Source organism: Vidua macroura, chromosome 6 (genome assembly GCF_024509145.1).
Source record: "Vidua macroura isolate BioBank_ID:100142 chromosome 6, ASM2450914v1, whole genome shotgun sequence".
Taxonomy (NCBI): Eukaryota; Metazoa; Chordata; class Aves; order Passeriformes; family Viduidae; genus Vidua; species Vidua macroura.
The window spans coordinates 47,937,153-47,950,913 of record NC_071576.1 but is presented as its reverse complement, the minus strand read 5'-3'; the positions used below and the strand labels follow the sequence as shown (position 1 = coordinate 47,950,913).

At 47.6% G+C, this 13,761-nt stretch overlaps 1 protein-coding gene and 1 non-coding gene across 4 annotated transcripts in view; one reads left to right on the top strand and one right to left on the bottom strand.

Annotated features, from left to right (window-relative positions):
* Window positions 1-1,620: 1,620 nt before the first annotated feature.
* TRNAA-AGC (transfer RNA alanine (anticodon AGC)) lies at window positions 1,621-1,693 on the bottom strand. Its single transcript has one exon. It is a non-coding gene; the product is annotated as a tRNA-Ala (tRNA).
* A 112-nt stretch (window positions 1,694-1,805) lies between these two features.
* LOC128809462 (USP6 N-terminal-like protein) overlaps window positions 1,806-13,761 on the top strand; it is an 80,015-nt gene continuing 68,059 nt past the window's right edge. For 2 of the 3 annotated variants that reach the window (XM_053981466.1, XM_053981464.1), the window contains exon 1: window positions 1,806-1,870. The gene's annotated coding sequence lies outside the window, so the exon portion shown is untranslated. Of the gene's footprint in view, window positions 1,871-12,932; window positions 13,015-13,761 lie in introns of all 3 variants that reach the window. The other variant, XM_053981465.1, reaches the window with a different exon arrangement.

The window sequence follows — 13,761 nt, the reverse complement described above, 5'->3', positions numbered from 1 at the left end:
ACTTCCACATGCCTTTTGAACACTTCCAGGGATGGTGATTCCAAAACTTACCTGGGCAGCCTGTTCCAATGCCTGACCATCCTTTCAGAGAATTTTTTCCTAATATCCAATCTAAACCACCCATGACACAATGTGAGGCCATTTCCACTCATCCTGTAACTTGTCACCTGTGAGAAGAGATCCCTTCATCTCACTAAAACTCCTTTCAGGTAGTTGTAGAAGTGATGGGCTCTCCTGAGCTTCCTTTTCTCCAGGCTAAACAACTCCAGTTCCCTCAGCTGCTTCCCATAAGGCTTGTGCCATAAAAAGCCCACTGCATCCTCTCTTTAATCCAGTTCTTCCTTGGATTATCAGAATTAATTTTCTGCAAAGGTTTGGGGGTGGGATATTTTGGAGTTTCCTCAGGTGTAGGCTGGGGCCTGAGAGCAGCTTGAAAGCTGAATTTCATTCGTTGTCATTGAAATTTGCCAGAAAGGTAATTTTCTTGTGCATGTAATTGAGGAAAGTGCTCTGAATTGTTTTCCTCCATTGATTCCCAGTTCAGTTTGTGGCAGGGATGGAAATGCCAGCTGAGTGTAATCCTGTGATTTTTTTTTCTATGGTTGTTTTTTTTCTATGATACACCATCAGTTTTTAAAAACAGCTTCTCTTTTTTAAAAAAGCTTTTGGTTATTCCTTGTGGCTTGTTGCAGTAGAATAGGAGCAGAATGTGAAGCACTTGCTTGAACTTTGCACCTGGATAAATTCAGGGAGCAAAGTCTTGACTTTTTTTTTAATAAATGCCACCTATATAAATGACTCCTTGAGGTGTTTCGATTCCTTCTTAAATTTACAGAAGACAAACAAGTGTTTTGGCTCTACCAGAGGCCTCCAAGTGAAGGGATCTCTAAATGCTTTCCTGCTCTTGGGTGGGATGAGAAAGGGAGGGCTGAGGCCAGAGCTGTGTGGGAAGAACTGGATGCAGTGGGTGCTGCTCACTGTCGTGGCCATGTCCAATGTTCAATAAGGAAACAAAAGATCCTCTTGCAGTGCCAGGAATACACACACAGTGTTCTGCCTGCCTTAAGCACAGGATAGGCAAACGTATCTGTGTAGCTGTACTGGGAACAGGTGAGGTCACTCACTCTGCTGAGCCTGGAGGAGACTGAGGGGAGACCTCATTGCAGTTACAGCTTCCTTGTGAGGGGAAGAGGAGGGGCAGGCACTGATCTCCTCTCTCTGGTGCCCAGTGACAGGATCCAAGGGAATGGCCTGAAGCTGTGTCAAAGGAAATTGAGGTTGGATATTAGAAAAAGGTTCTTCACCCAGAGAGTGGCTGTGCACTGAAAAAGGCTCCCCAGGAAAGTGGTCATGCCACCAAGCTTGACAGAGTTAAAGAAGCATTTGGACAATGCTCTCAGGCACATGCTGTGACTTTTATTGTGTCCTGTGTTGGGCCAAGAGTTGGACTCGATGGTCCTTGTGGGTCCCTTCCCACTCGGCATATTCTGTGGTCTTTAAAAATGTCAAGGAAGCAAATAAGAATACAAGGAATTTAAGAAGGCAGAACACCACTAACTAATGCTGCAGCTTGCAATGGAAACATGCGTCAGTCTGGCCACCGAGTGCACAAAAGTCAACTGGAGAATGCGGGCATCGATCCCGCTACCTCTCGCATGCTAAGCGAGCGCTCTACCATTTGAGCTAATTCCCCACTTGTAGTTTTGTTCCACCCCGGGCAGTCATATTCATCTCTCGCGAGATGCCGTGCGCCGCCGGCTCTTATACGTCCTGCTCGGGTCTCCCAGTGCGCCTGCGCGGGAGCGCGACGGCCGGGGCTCGGCGGCGGGCCGGGCTGGGCGCGCGCCGGGAGAGGAGGATGCGCCCCGCGGTGAGACCTGGAGCGGGAACGGGGTGGGAATGGGAGTGGGAATTGGAACGGGAGCGGGGCGAGAATGAGAACGAGATGGCAATGGGGACGGGAATGGTGGGGGGGCTGCGAAGGGCTGTGTGTTTGGCGGGCAGGATGCGTTCGGCTGTGTGTGTGTGGGGTGGCGGTGCGTGTGGAGGTCAGAGCAGGGGCTGGAGCGCCCGGCACAGGCTCTGCCAGGGGCCTGGGCTGGTCTTTGAGTCGCGGCGGGGCTGCGCTGAGGTCAAAACAGAACGAAACAACCAAACAATCCCCCCCCCACCCCCAATAAAATATCGAGCCCCCACCCCGCCCTCCCAGCTGATGAAGGGCGCAGGAGCTGCCCGGATGACCCCGGTTACTGTTCAGGGGGGCTTCGCCTGCCCGGCAGCTCCTCACGGCCTTGGGGACACAGAGCCCGCCCCACCCCTGCGCCCCGCGGGGCTCGGGGTGACACTCGGCCTGGCTGGGCAGCCCCCAATATTTGCTGCCATCCATGCTGGGACATCCGGGCTGGGTCCCTGCGCGTGGCTGGGACAGCGGGGATGCCCAAGTGCCTGGATGAGCAAGCCTGCTGCGGGCAGTCGGTTCTCCCCGCCTTGCCTTGCAATGTCTCCTTTGAAAACAACACCCACAGAAGTGAAATCTGGCACCGTGGTGAATCGTGAGGTCTTTTCCTCCAAGTAATGGTTCCGTTTGCTCTTGTACTCCAGCTGGAGTAGAGTTAAAGGCAGCAATTTCCCTGCTGGACAAGGAAGGGAACTTCAGGTGCCTGTTGAAATGGCAGATGGGGGCATGTGCTGGAGTGTTCAGGGGAGCTGCATTGACCAGATGGGATTTTGGTGCCCATTTTGGATGCGGGAAAAGGGGATGCCCTCAATCAAGGGGTGCATAGCAAAGCATTGGATCATTTCTCTGCGAGTGCTATGCTGAGGAAGACGAAGCTGTTGGTGGGCTTGCAGTGTTTAATTAAAGCTGTGTTCAGCAGTAGCAATATCCAGGACTCAGTTAAAAACCTGTCATTCTGGTAAATATCTTGCCTTGTGCTCAATCACTTTTCTTCTCCTCTGATGTCCTTGAGTCAGATATGACAAAACCCAAGAAGCATTGATGGCCAGTGCAAAATACTTTCTGAACCAAAGTGATTACAAAATAACCTTGTATAACCGCGGTGGTGGCTGCTTAACACCTAGCTACGTGGAGAGCAGCAGAGTCCTGGGCTGAGCTGGCCAGGCTGCAGGCAGTGATCCTGGTTACCAAGTCATTGCAATTCACTGAGTGATGAGACTTGCTGTAGCTTTTGCTCCATCGAGTTCCTGGGTGCTTTACACATTGCTGTCCTGAAGTACTTTTCTATTTCTACCTTGGCTGTGTTCAAGCCATCGTTCGTTGGTTTCAAAACCATTCTCTGCTCAATTTTACCCTTTCTGAGTGATTTGCCTTAGTTCTGCCTGTGATATACAAGTTACTTTTTCTGGATGAATTTGCTGAGCTATCCTCCTCCAGACTATGAATTTCTGATGAAATACTCCTATATATCAACAGCTTTGCAAATGAAATAGGTGCAAAACATTTTTTATTTATTTTACTTGACAGGTTTTGGGCTCTGTGAATGAGATCTGCTTCTTGCAGAGTTTGCTTAATAGGTTCTCTGAATTATATTTTATTGAAATACTTGGAATTTTAAATTTATTCCTCTTTTGTTCTTTTTGACATGTTGCATCTTACTTTAAAGGGCTGGTGAAGCATGACCTCAGAGTTCTTCGGAAACTCTCCTGTCTCTCATTTATCGTTTTCATGGTTGTGAGCTTCCTTCTGTGTGTTTTTTTGGTGGGTTTTTTTTTTGTTTGTTTGTTTGTTTGTTTGTTTTTGTGTTTTTTTTTTTTTGTCAGAGAGAAGATTGGCCAACAAACATGTTCTGAAAGACATGTTTATCTTTAAGAAAAAACCCAACAGCAACCAAACAAGCAGGCAGCCGCACCCATCAAGTATGATTTCTTATCTTGGAGCTTGACTCATAATTTTGATGGCTCCTTACCCTTATTGTTTTTTTTTGAAAAGAAAGTAGTTTTTGTAGCTATTCCCCTGGGTACCACACTGGAGAGCATTGTGAAATGCTTGAGAGTCTCTCCTGCTGAGGACTCTTACCTTCAACACACATGACAGCGTTTCACCTGCTTGGTTTCGCTAAGTATCAGGCTGACTCTGTGGAGCTGGAAAATATGTTTCAGGCTGTGTTTTGCATAGACACTCTCAGATGTGAGGTTTCACCCCCTGGGTGTTATATGTGTTTTTCCTGTCACGGGGCAGTCTGCCTCTGAATCATGTTGCTGGGAGCTCCTGGCAGAGCAAATGCAGGGGCAGGGATAAGAGAGGCCTGTCTTCAGCCTTGCTTCATCAACCCCAGCCACAGCCCTCCCTCATTTGTGTCTTGTTTGGTTTAATAATGGGGTTGTACAGCAGCTTTTCCCACAGCAAAACCTCTTTTCTCCTTTTCTTTAGAATTAAAATCGCTCCAAAGAATGTGTGTTAAGGTGGACTTTGAAACTCAAAGCTTGTCAGTCCTTCACAGTCATGCTGGAGTAATGCCTGTGCTTTCCTCTCCTTCATTTTAATTACAGGGGAGAGTAGTTCAGCTCCCATAGCTCAAGCTGTTGCAAAGATATGTCTGTGCCCTGCAAATAAATAAACTTTGTGCTTGCTTTCCCCATTCTGTCTTCCACTTGCTCTGGCAGAGCTGTGCTCCTGAACAATGCTGGGCAAGTATTGTTCAGGTTTTGGTGGATCTGTTTTCTCCTTGTGCTCCATCCATACTGAGATTATAGAAGTTGCCTTGCAGGTGACTGGGAATATACCACCTAAAGAAGCATACAGCTGCTCTGTGTAAAGAACAGCCCGCAGAGATGCTGAAGTTGCAGAGGTATCAGTGCAGCTTTGTGCTTGCTGCATCTCCTTCAGCTCTTGGCAGCCTGGGACATCCCAGTTGTCCATTTTACTGGGTAGTGCAGGGTTCTTTAAGGGGCTGGTTCATGCCACGCTGCAGATTGCTCAGCATGGCACTGCAAGAACTGCTGTGTGGTGGAAGGCAGATTTCTAGAATGTGCAAGATACTCTCGTGTACTGAGGGTAGCAATCTCAGCTGATTTTCTGCCATACACCTCCCAGTTTGAAGTAGCAGTGGGTATTTCTGAAGCAAGTATTCAGACTGGAGTGCTTGCTCTGATTTTCAAGGTGGGTGGGTGCTCTCTAGCTGTGGGTTTGCTTTGACACCTTCAGCTTAAGGTATTTGTAGAGGGACCGGTGTAGACCGTCCCCCCTAAGTGTCTCCTCGAGTGCCAGCCACGCTTGCCGGCTCCACATCCCGCCGGGTTGTTCCTGCGCGTGCCATCCCCCTCTGCACTGCAGAAGAGCTAAATCGGGGTTTCAAGAAAGCTGGCGAGAAGCCTGGATGTTTTCTAGAAAGATATTGATTGCCCTGGACAGTTCGGGGTTGTTCCTTTTGTTTCCCTGGCTCTCGTCCGTCACTGGGTCGGGCTCATTCTGGCGGCAGCTCACTGGAGGATGGAGAAACAGTGCCGGCTTTGCGGGCTGAGGCTGGAGCGGAGCCATCCCAGCCTGCCTCTCTCAAGTGTTAAGTCTGAAGCAGCCTGCCTGGTAATTCCATTAATGAGAGCCCAATGCCAGAGAGATAAATGTGATTCCACGGTAAAGCCAACGCTCGGGCTCAAATGGAGAGGATTTGCTGGTTTTCCCAGGTGCACTGCTGTGAGTAATGTACTCCAGTATTACCCACAGACAATGTTTAAAGTCTACATGTCAATGCAAAGACTGGGCAATGATAAAAAAATCTGCTTCTAAATCTTCATGTGAGGAAATCCTTAGCTCCAGAGCGTAGCTGTCTCTTTGCAATGGGTTTTACAGGGAATAAAAGTTTCCTGCTTAACTCCTGACATGCAGGATGGCACCATGCTAAGCAGCCAGCTGATCCAGGAGACAGCTTGCATGGGCTATAGCCAGAACGAGCTCTCTGTGTATAATCAATGCAGAACAGAAATTATATACCCTTTGTGTGTCACACCAGGAAGCTTGCAAGCACCTCAGAGCTAGCCACCGCAATTGCAACTAGCACAAGCTTCTCTACATTTTTGGCAATGAGGTCCATGCTTGAATTCAGAGCTTACAGTTCTGGCTAGCTTGGTTTGATTTCTTTTTGAAATCATTTTTTTCTGATTTCTCACTTTCTTAGTTTGATTTGCAGATCACATCTTCCTGTTTGCAGTTGTATAATACCCTTGTGACACCATCATCAAATCTTGTGTTGAAAAGGAATGGTTAATTGGGATATTTTTAGCTCTCCTTGTGGCTTGGATCCTGGAAATCAAGCACAGGAGCCAGCACCATTCAGCTTTCTGCAGAGGAGCTTCCCATGCTGCAAGCAGCAGCTGAGCAGTTGTGTCTGACAGGGTGGGAGCTCACAGTGCCAGTGAGCCCCAGTGCTGTGGTACCCCAAAGTTCAAGCAAACAAATCACTTGCCTCATCTTTTGGAGCTCACTGAAGGATTTTCCTTGTCATCAATCCGAGGTGAGGGAAAAAATTTCAAAAAAAGAAAAAGAAGAAGATACTCAGCCCCTTGGGTGTTCCCATCACTTCAGCTTTGCCTGAGTGTCCGTCAGTACATATCTGATCTCCTTAGTTAAGACTTCGGTCCCTGCTGGTGTCCTGACAGCAGAACTAAAGCCAGCTTGCTCAAAATGCTTGTTTGTTGGTATATTCAGCAGCTTGCTGGTGCCTCTTGCTGCAAGAGGTGTGGGGGAGAGTGGCTCATTGGGCAAAGTGAGGTGCATGCTTTGCTGGTGACCTAGCAGCAGCTGGGACAGCCAGCCTCAGTCTGCAGCCTGCTCCTGTATCTCTTACTTCTCTTTGCAGTAGCTGTGCACACATGCCTGCCTTCTTCATGCACGTGCTGTGGGCCAATTCACTCAGCAGAAATCAGGATCAAAAGCAGATTGTCTTGAGTTTTTAAATCTCTTGCCTCTCCTAGCCTTCAGTTTTGTTCATTAATCAGTGAGGGACATGCATGTGAGAGCCACATTTGCCACTCACCACCACAGTGGCAGGATGTTGGGGGGATACAGTATCAGTCAGAGCTACTGCAGTTGCTCTTTAAAAAAACTTCTCCTGTTTGCATCACAGCTGACTATAGAAGTTTTAGCTTAGTAGTGTGGTTTTCTCACCCTAAGTTAAATTTTTTGAGTGTCTCCTTTCTTTCTTTTAAAGATCTAACATCTGATTTGGGCTTGAGTGAAGCAAGGTAGCACTGATAGTGAGTTATGTGTCCTGTCAAACATTTCAATACAGAGTAGATGAAGGAGCAGGTAGGAAAATGACCTGCATATTTAGAAATTCAGTTTTTGAAAAACTGTGGTGCCTTGTTCTTACAGTATCTCTCTTCCCTCCCCCTTCAGTTCCGTGAGTCAAAAGTGATCATGAGAGTGTTGATATATGAATGGGGGGATTTATCAGGAAGGATGTAATGTGTTCATTCCTCTGGTGGTAACAAAGTGGGTCAGAAGTGTTACCTGTTCTGTTGCTGCTGCTTACGATGCTGACCAGATAAAGTTACTGAAATTAGTTCAAAGCCTCGCTATTTGTTTTGCTCCTTGACTTGCTGTATAAATTTCACTGGGAAACCTATATCTGACCTGCAAGGCATTAATTTGTTTGGTGGCTCTTGTAGCTAAGGTGCACGGTTGAGCCACATTGGTGCTGCCAGTCTAGGTGGCCTGGCACTGGATTTTTTCTTTACCAATGTATTTTTGAGCCACAGCTGCATTCCCATCAAGTTTGCTGCAGAGCTGACCAGGCTGACAGTAGCTACAGTAGACAAACACCCACCACTTGGCTCCCTTGGATAAAGGGCTGGTAGGACCATCATTTGACCTCCCAGAGATGCTCTAAATGTCTGGAGGCTGAGCATCACCTACAGCAGGGTGCTGGATCTGGCATGGGGACAGCTGAATGGACAGAGGGGTCCATTCCCAGAGAGGCTGGGCAGGAGGGGTATTTGCCCCTGAGAAAGGCATCCTTGGTCTTTAGTTTGTGCCTCAAACAATGCTTCTACTCCATATTCCCTGACTGCTGGAAATGGCAGACTGAAATGAAAAGACTGGGTTAGCCACTCTCCTGCCGGAGCTCAGAGAGAATGAATTTAGCTGTTCTTGTTTGATTTCAAGAAATTGCATTAAAATGAGCAAAGAGGCTGTGCACCAGAGGCTGCTTCCGCTGCAGGCATCTGCTTGCAAAACTGTTGCAGAGCAATTCCTGCTGGTGCTGCAAAGCCGGTGGGGAAAGCAGAGCTGTGGCAAGGGCCAGGAGACCTCTGTGGAGGGCTCGGCTCGCTTGATTGCTTTGGCAGCTCATCTGTACTTAGAAACAGGTGTGGGCATTGCTTGCACCTGTTATCAGTAGTCACTGGTGTCTTGGTGAGTGCAGTGAGCTGCTTTTCTCTGCAAGCTAAGGAGCCGTGGTCTGCCCCAGGTCCCTGCTGCTGGGAGGTGGCGTGCAGACAACTGGAAGTTCTCTAGCCTGAATGTTGGATGTGTGACATGATGGATGTGATGGCTGTTGTGTTCTGCCTCACATGAGCTCTGTGGTTACACCAAGCTGCAGCTGACTTCTGAAGCTCTTCTCAGTAAAAACTGACCTGAATTGATCCATTGTGATTTGTTTATTTTTTAACTAAGATGCATTTCTGTAGAGGTGAAAGCTTGAGCTTTATTACAAAGTCCATGATTTTCTTAAGGATGCTTTGGAATATTTTGGGGGTGTGTATGTGGTCTGTGTTATCAGAAAAACTGGGAACGGGTCAGTTTGAGATGTGTAGCTGCTTAATTGATTTAATGCTATGGAAATTCAATTTGAGTAATTGGGTGCTTTTTCTGGTGGCGGAGAAAAATAGAGCTGTGTTAAGTGGAGGGGCAGCTCTGGGTATTTCTGTGAAAGGCGTGTTAAGGAGGCTCGAATGTGAGTTTTTGAACTGTACTTGTCTGTTCCTGTCGAGAGTTGGTGGTTTCAGTGGGAGCACGCAGCAACCATCGAAGGCAAGGCTTGCCTGGGGGCCCTGGGGCAGAAGCCTGTGTGACTAATGTTGTGTAACTCAGAAAAACAAAGCAGGATTACTCTACCTCCTTCCCCTCTGTAAGGAGCTAGTGGTGGGGAGCTAGTCAGACTGCTGCTGGGATGCTTGGATGGGACCTCTGGGCAAGCTGATGGATCAGCTCCCTCTACTCAGTGCAGCTTTGTGGTGTCTACTTTTTAGGTGGGTACTGTGCCTCTTGCTGGTTTCAGAGGTGAGGTGACTGGCTGGCATGTGAAGGCTGGTGCTGGCAGATAGATAGACAGATACCCTGTGCTGCACCTGTGTCTGGTCTAACCCCTCCATCCACACCTGTGCCAAAGGAGAAGCAAGGCGGGGGTGGAGGGGGCTCAGGCTTCCCGGTGCTGGGGAAAAGACAGCCTGTGGGGACCATGCAGGGCTGTGTTCTCCTCCCTCCACACTCCTGGTGCTGTTGGTCACGTGTTGGGGTGAAGGTCTGGCTTAGAGGTCGAGCCTGTGCTTCTACTTTTCCATCATTATTTTCCAGGGTTTCTCTGCAAGGAATTGGAAAATCCTCTCTATGGGCTGCCGTGACAGCCTTAGAACTATCCAGATGGATTTGAACTTTGGTGCTGCAAAGGGCTTTGCGTATTCATTTTCAGCTTCCTGCTGTCTGCTTTGCTTAGGAGCTTTTGCTAGATCCTTTGCATATGCTTGTCCTTGCTTCTCTGCTCCTGGAAACCATTTGAGAACACCCTTCAGCTATGACAAAATACCCTCCTCTTCCCCCCCCCCCCCCCAAAACAATATCCCCAAACCTCTTGGAGGAATTTTATTTTACTACTGTGCCTTGGTAAGCTGCAAGGCTTGCATAGCTGTGGTGTGTTGTTGTTGGGATGCACCAGCCTAGTTTGGAGACCTCAGAGAGCAAATCACCGGGCTGTTTTGGATGGGTCTTCAGAAAAGTGAGTGACTGAGCACGCTCAGTAGTGAATGGAGCTGTTAAACTGATTTTATATGACTTACCCCTGTGCAAAGACAAATATATGATGGGTTGAAGCCTCATCTAGGTTTCCACATGTACCACTGTGCCATCTTTCTGAGGTCATGCTTCTCATTAGCTTTAGCTGATCTGAGGCTGTTCTCCTGCCAAAAAGTCTTCCCCTTAATTTTCTTCTTTCTGAGATGGCTTCCAGTTGAATCAAGCAAATGATGGTTGCTACCTCTAGTGTAGAGATGACTGGGATGTGTAGAAGTAGGGAGAGGGAAAAGGCAGGAATGTCTGTTGTGGTAGCAGAGAGTAGTTTTGGATCAGTTGAGCTGATGAGCGCGTGGGAGTGGGCATGGCTTGCTGAAGAGCAGCTGTGCAGCCCCTGGTAGAACATGTCCTGCTTCTAGTCCAGTTTCCTTCCATGTAAAAGGGTGGCAAGGATTGCCAAGTGCGTTAATATTTCTGGGAGGCTACAGTGTTGGAAGAGTGCTTTGTGGGGCACTGCTGACTGATGGCTTTGTGTACATGCTGCCATTCATGTACATTCCTGCTGAATGTATCAAGGAGAACATTAGATTGAATATAAGGGAGAAGTTTTCTGTGATGAGGGTGGTGAGGCACTGGAACAGGTTGCCCCCAAAAGTTGTGGATGCCCCATCTTTGTAGTCACCCAATATCACTCAGTCCTCTGCTGCCTTGCTTCATAACCTTTTTATAAACTCTGGTGAATCTTTGTTTGCTGCATTAGATGAAACAAAAGGTTATCATGTTTCTGCAGCACTACTTCAGTCTGCAACAAGCAAGGAGTTGTCTTGGCCAAGGACAGAGAGGGTCTGCTGGGGTGGTGACACTGAGAAATACATGTTTTGATGGACAAGTTGGAGCTGCAGGAAAGCAGCAGAGGTGCTTAGCTGTCATGTGTCATCTATGCTCTGCATTGCCTGGAGCCTGGTGCTGCTGTGGGGAGCAGCAGCCTAGGACGAGTGACTGCTGGGCGCTGCAAGAAGGAAGTTTGGGAACCAAGGGGGAGGCTGAGCATTCTGATTCCCTAGCACAGTGCTGTGTTTCCAGTATATTTGTCTGTTGTGGCACAACATGCTTTGTCTAAGAGCTGAAGTTGCTTTGGGAGGGCAAGCCAGGTCACCTTCATATGGCTTTGATTAAATCCAGCAGCACTTAAGAAAGCTTCAGGCATCTCTTTTTGCCTTGCTTGGCAGTACTGGGAAGCGAGGACTTAAAACTTTGCCAGTGATGTTTCTGCAGTATTGTATAAGAGCAGGAGTCGCATTGAGAAAGTTGTTAAATGGAAAAGGAACTAGAGGAGGAAGGGAGAAAAGGTTGTCTGTATGGCCATCGTGTTGATACTCCCCATGTGCTGAGCCCTGGTGCAGGCACGGGTCAATTCCCGTGCAGATGAAGTCCTACAAAGCTAAAGCAGCTCCCCTTCAGATTTAAGCCATGTGAAGTTTCCTTGCTTTCCGTATCTTTATACATAGGCTACTGCTGAAGATTATTGTCCAGGTTGGATTTGTCTTGTTATTTCTGTCCTTGTAGAGCTGCTGAACAGTGTGCATTTACTGGCTTTAAAAGAACAACAGAAGACCCTCCTGGAAGTACATAACTGGAGCAAATAACTCTTGCGTTTTGGTAATGTAGAGCAACAGGGTGATGGAAAATTTGTGATTGAGGCTGGAGTCCAAGGACTGTGCTGTGGTCTTGTGGCCTTCAGCATTTTTTTCATCTTTAGAAATGCCTTCAGCCCTTCCATGATGGGAAAGGGGAAAATGAGAGAGAGGGAACCACAAATGGATTACACTTTTCTCAGTTCTTTAAATTCCAGCTGGCAATGACAGTTCTCTGAATCACCTGCAGAGACTGGGGAAAGCAAGCAAGTCTCTCTTTCTCAGTCCAGGGTAAACTGATGTGCTGCATGAATAAGTTTTCTCACAGTACATAATGAGGTCCAGTTGGCAGGAAGTACATGAGACATTGTCAGGCTGATTCTGTACCTTCCTCTTGCTGATTTGGTGTTTTGACTAGAGACATCTCACCGTTTCCTTACCTCTCTCAGCTTCCAGATCCTCTCTGTGTTACAGTGTGTCTGAGGATGGTCCTTCATCCACCACATTCCTTGCTATCCCCGAACAATTGCATGAACAGGATGGGAAAAGTAAATTTACATTAGATGTGGTGACCTTTGCTTCAGTTGTATCATCAGAAAAACTTCTCCTTGTGGCTGCTTAGAATTGTTTCCAGTAAAACATTTCTGCTATCTTTTCTTTGGCATGCAGCAGGCACTTCAAATGCCCGAAGTGAGGTGTTTTTTGCAGCCTGCAGAGGTGACTTGTCACAGCTCTTGCTCAGTGCTGGTTAAATGTCTTCTGTGTGACTAAGGTACAAAAGCTTTATATGCCATCAGTGGAAAATATAAAGCCTTTTTTATTATGAAACTATAATGATGAATCAGTAATGATGATGAAAAAATGGAAGCAGCCTGGCTCTGACATCATGTGGAATTTGCCTCCTCTGCAAACTAGAAGAAATTGCACAGGTACTGTGGAGCAGATCATCATCAGCATCTCAGGGAGCACAGTAGGGGCATTGTAGGTGATCCCTTCCATCCCATTTACCAGTCTCTTCTCTGCCCCTGCATGTAGATGTTATTTTTATTACAGTGGCTGTTTAGGAGACTTTACTGGATGAACAGCCTTGGTTTGGGATTCATCATCTTGCCTTTTACTTTGGCTTCCTTCTGTGATTTTAGAGAAGTCCCCCAACAGCCTCATGCCACATACCTCTGCTATGATGCCAGGGCTAGACAGGAGTGTCTGTTCAGGACAGGGATCTAACACCCTCCTGATTCTTGGAGATTGGTTTGGCATCCTTCCTTTTCACCAGCCAGCTCATTAATGTCACTAATTCTGTGTAATGTCACTATTCTCTCTAATGCTTACAGGATTTGCCAGTTCCTGTATGCCAATGGGAATTGTGTTCTGTCTCCTTGTTGGTGCTATAGGAGAAGCTGATGCTCTGAACAGGTATGTTTGTCATGTTCCTTGTGAGGGGAAGAGGGGCTGCATATGGCCAGGGGTGTAATGTGTGCAGGGTTTGCCTGATGAGCTTGGAATAGATCCTGTGGTGCAGACTGCTTTGCAGTGAACAGTTATTTTTTCCATCCAGAGGTTTTGTAAAAACACCCAGGCAGAAGATAAGGTTTGCATTTAGCCTTCCTGACAACCCTCTGAGGAAAGGGCTGGAAGACAGCATTGCTGCAGAGCAGCCCCTGGGAGGCCATGCTCCTTGCTAACATAGGCACTGCCTTTTCCTTCCCGGAGCACCAGCTGGGGAATCCCGGCCGAACTCACAGCTGCGCAGGCGTCTGCTGCGCCCTCCTGCTCAGCTGGCCTTTGGCAGCTCCCCCCGTGGCGTGCATCCGCCTGCATCCCGAGTGGGGTGGGAGGGAGCTGTGTGTGTGTTGGTATCCAACCATGAACAAATCTGCTGTTGTTTTCTTAATGTATGGCAAGAACAGCCTGTAGCAGCTTATTCCTCCCTGGATAATTACTGCTCTGCTCTGCCACTGATTGCTCTTGGGAGCGGTGGAGTAGTGCCTCCCCTACACTGCCTTGTGCATCCTTTTGCCTGAGTTATTTGGTTTGTTATTGCTTTAAGGCATCAGTGCTCAAATAAAAAAATCTAATCTGCACTCTTTGCAGCTGTTTGACATTCTAAGTGCATTGCCTAAGTCAGTTGAAGTCCCTGAGATGCCAAACATGCTTTCAGTG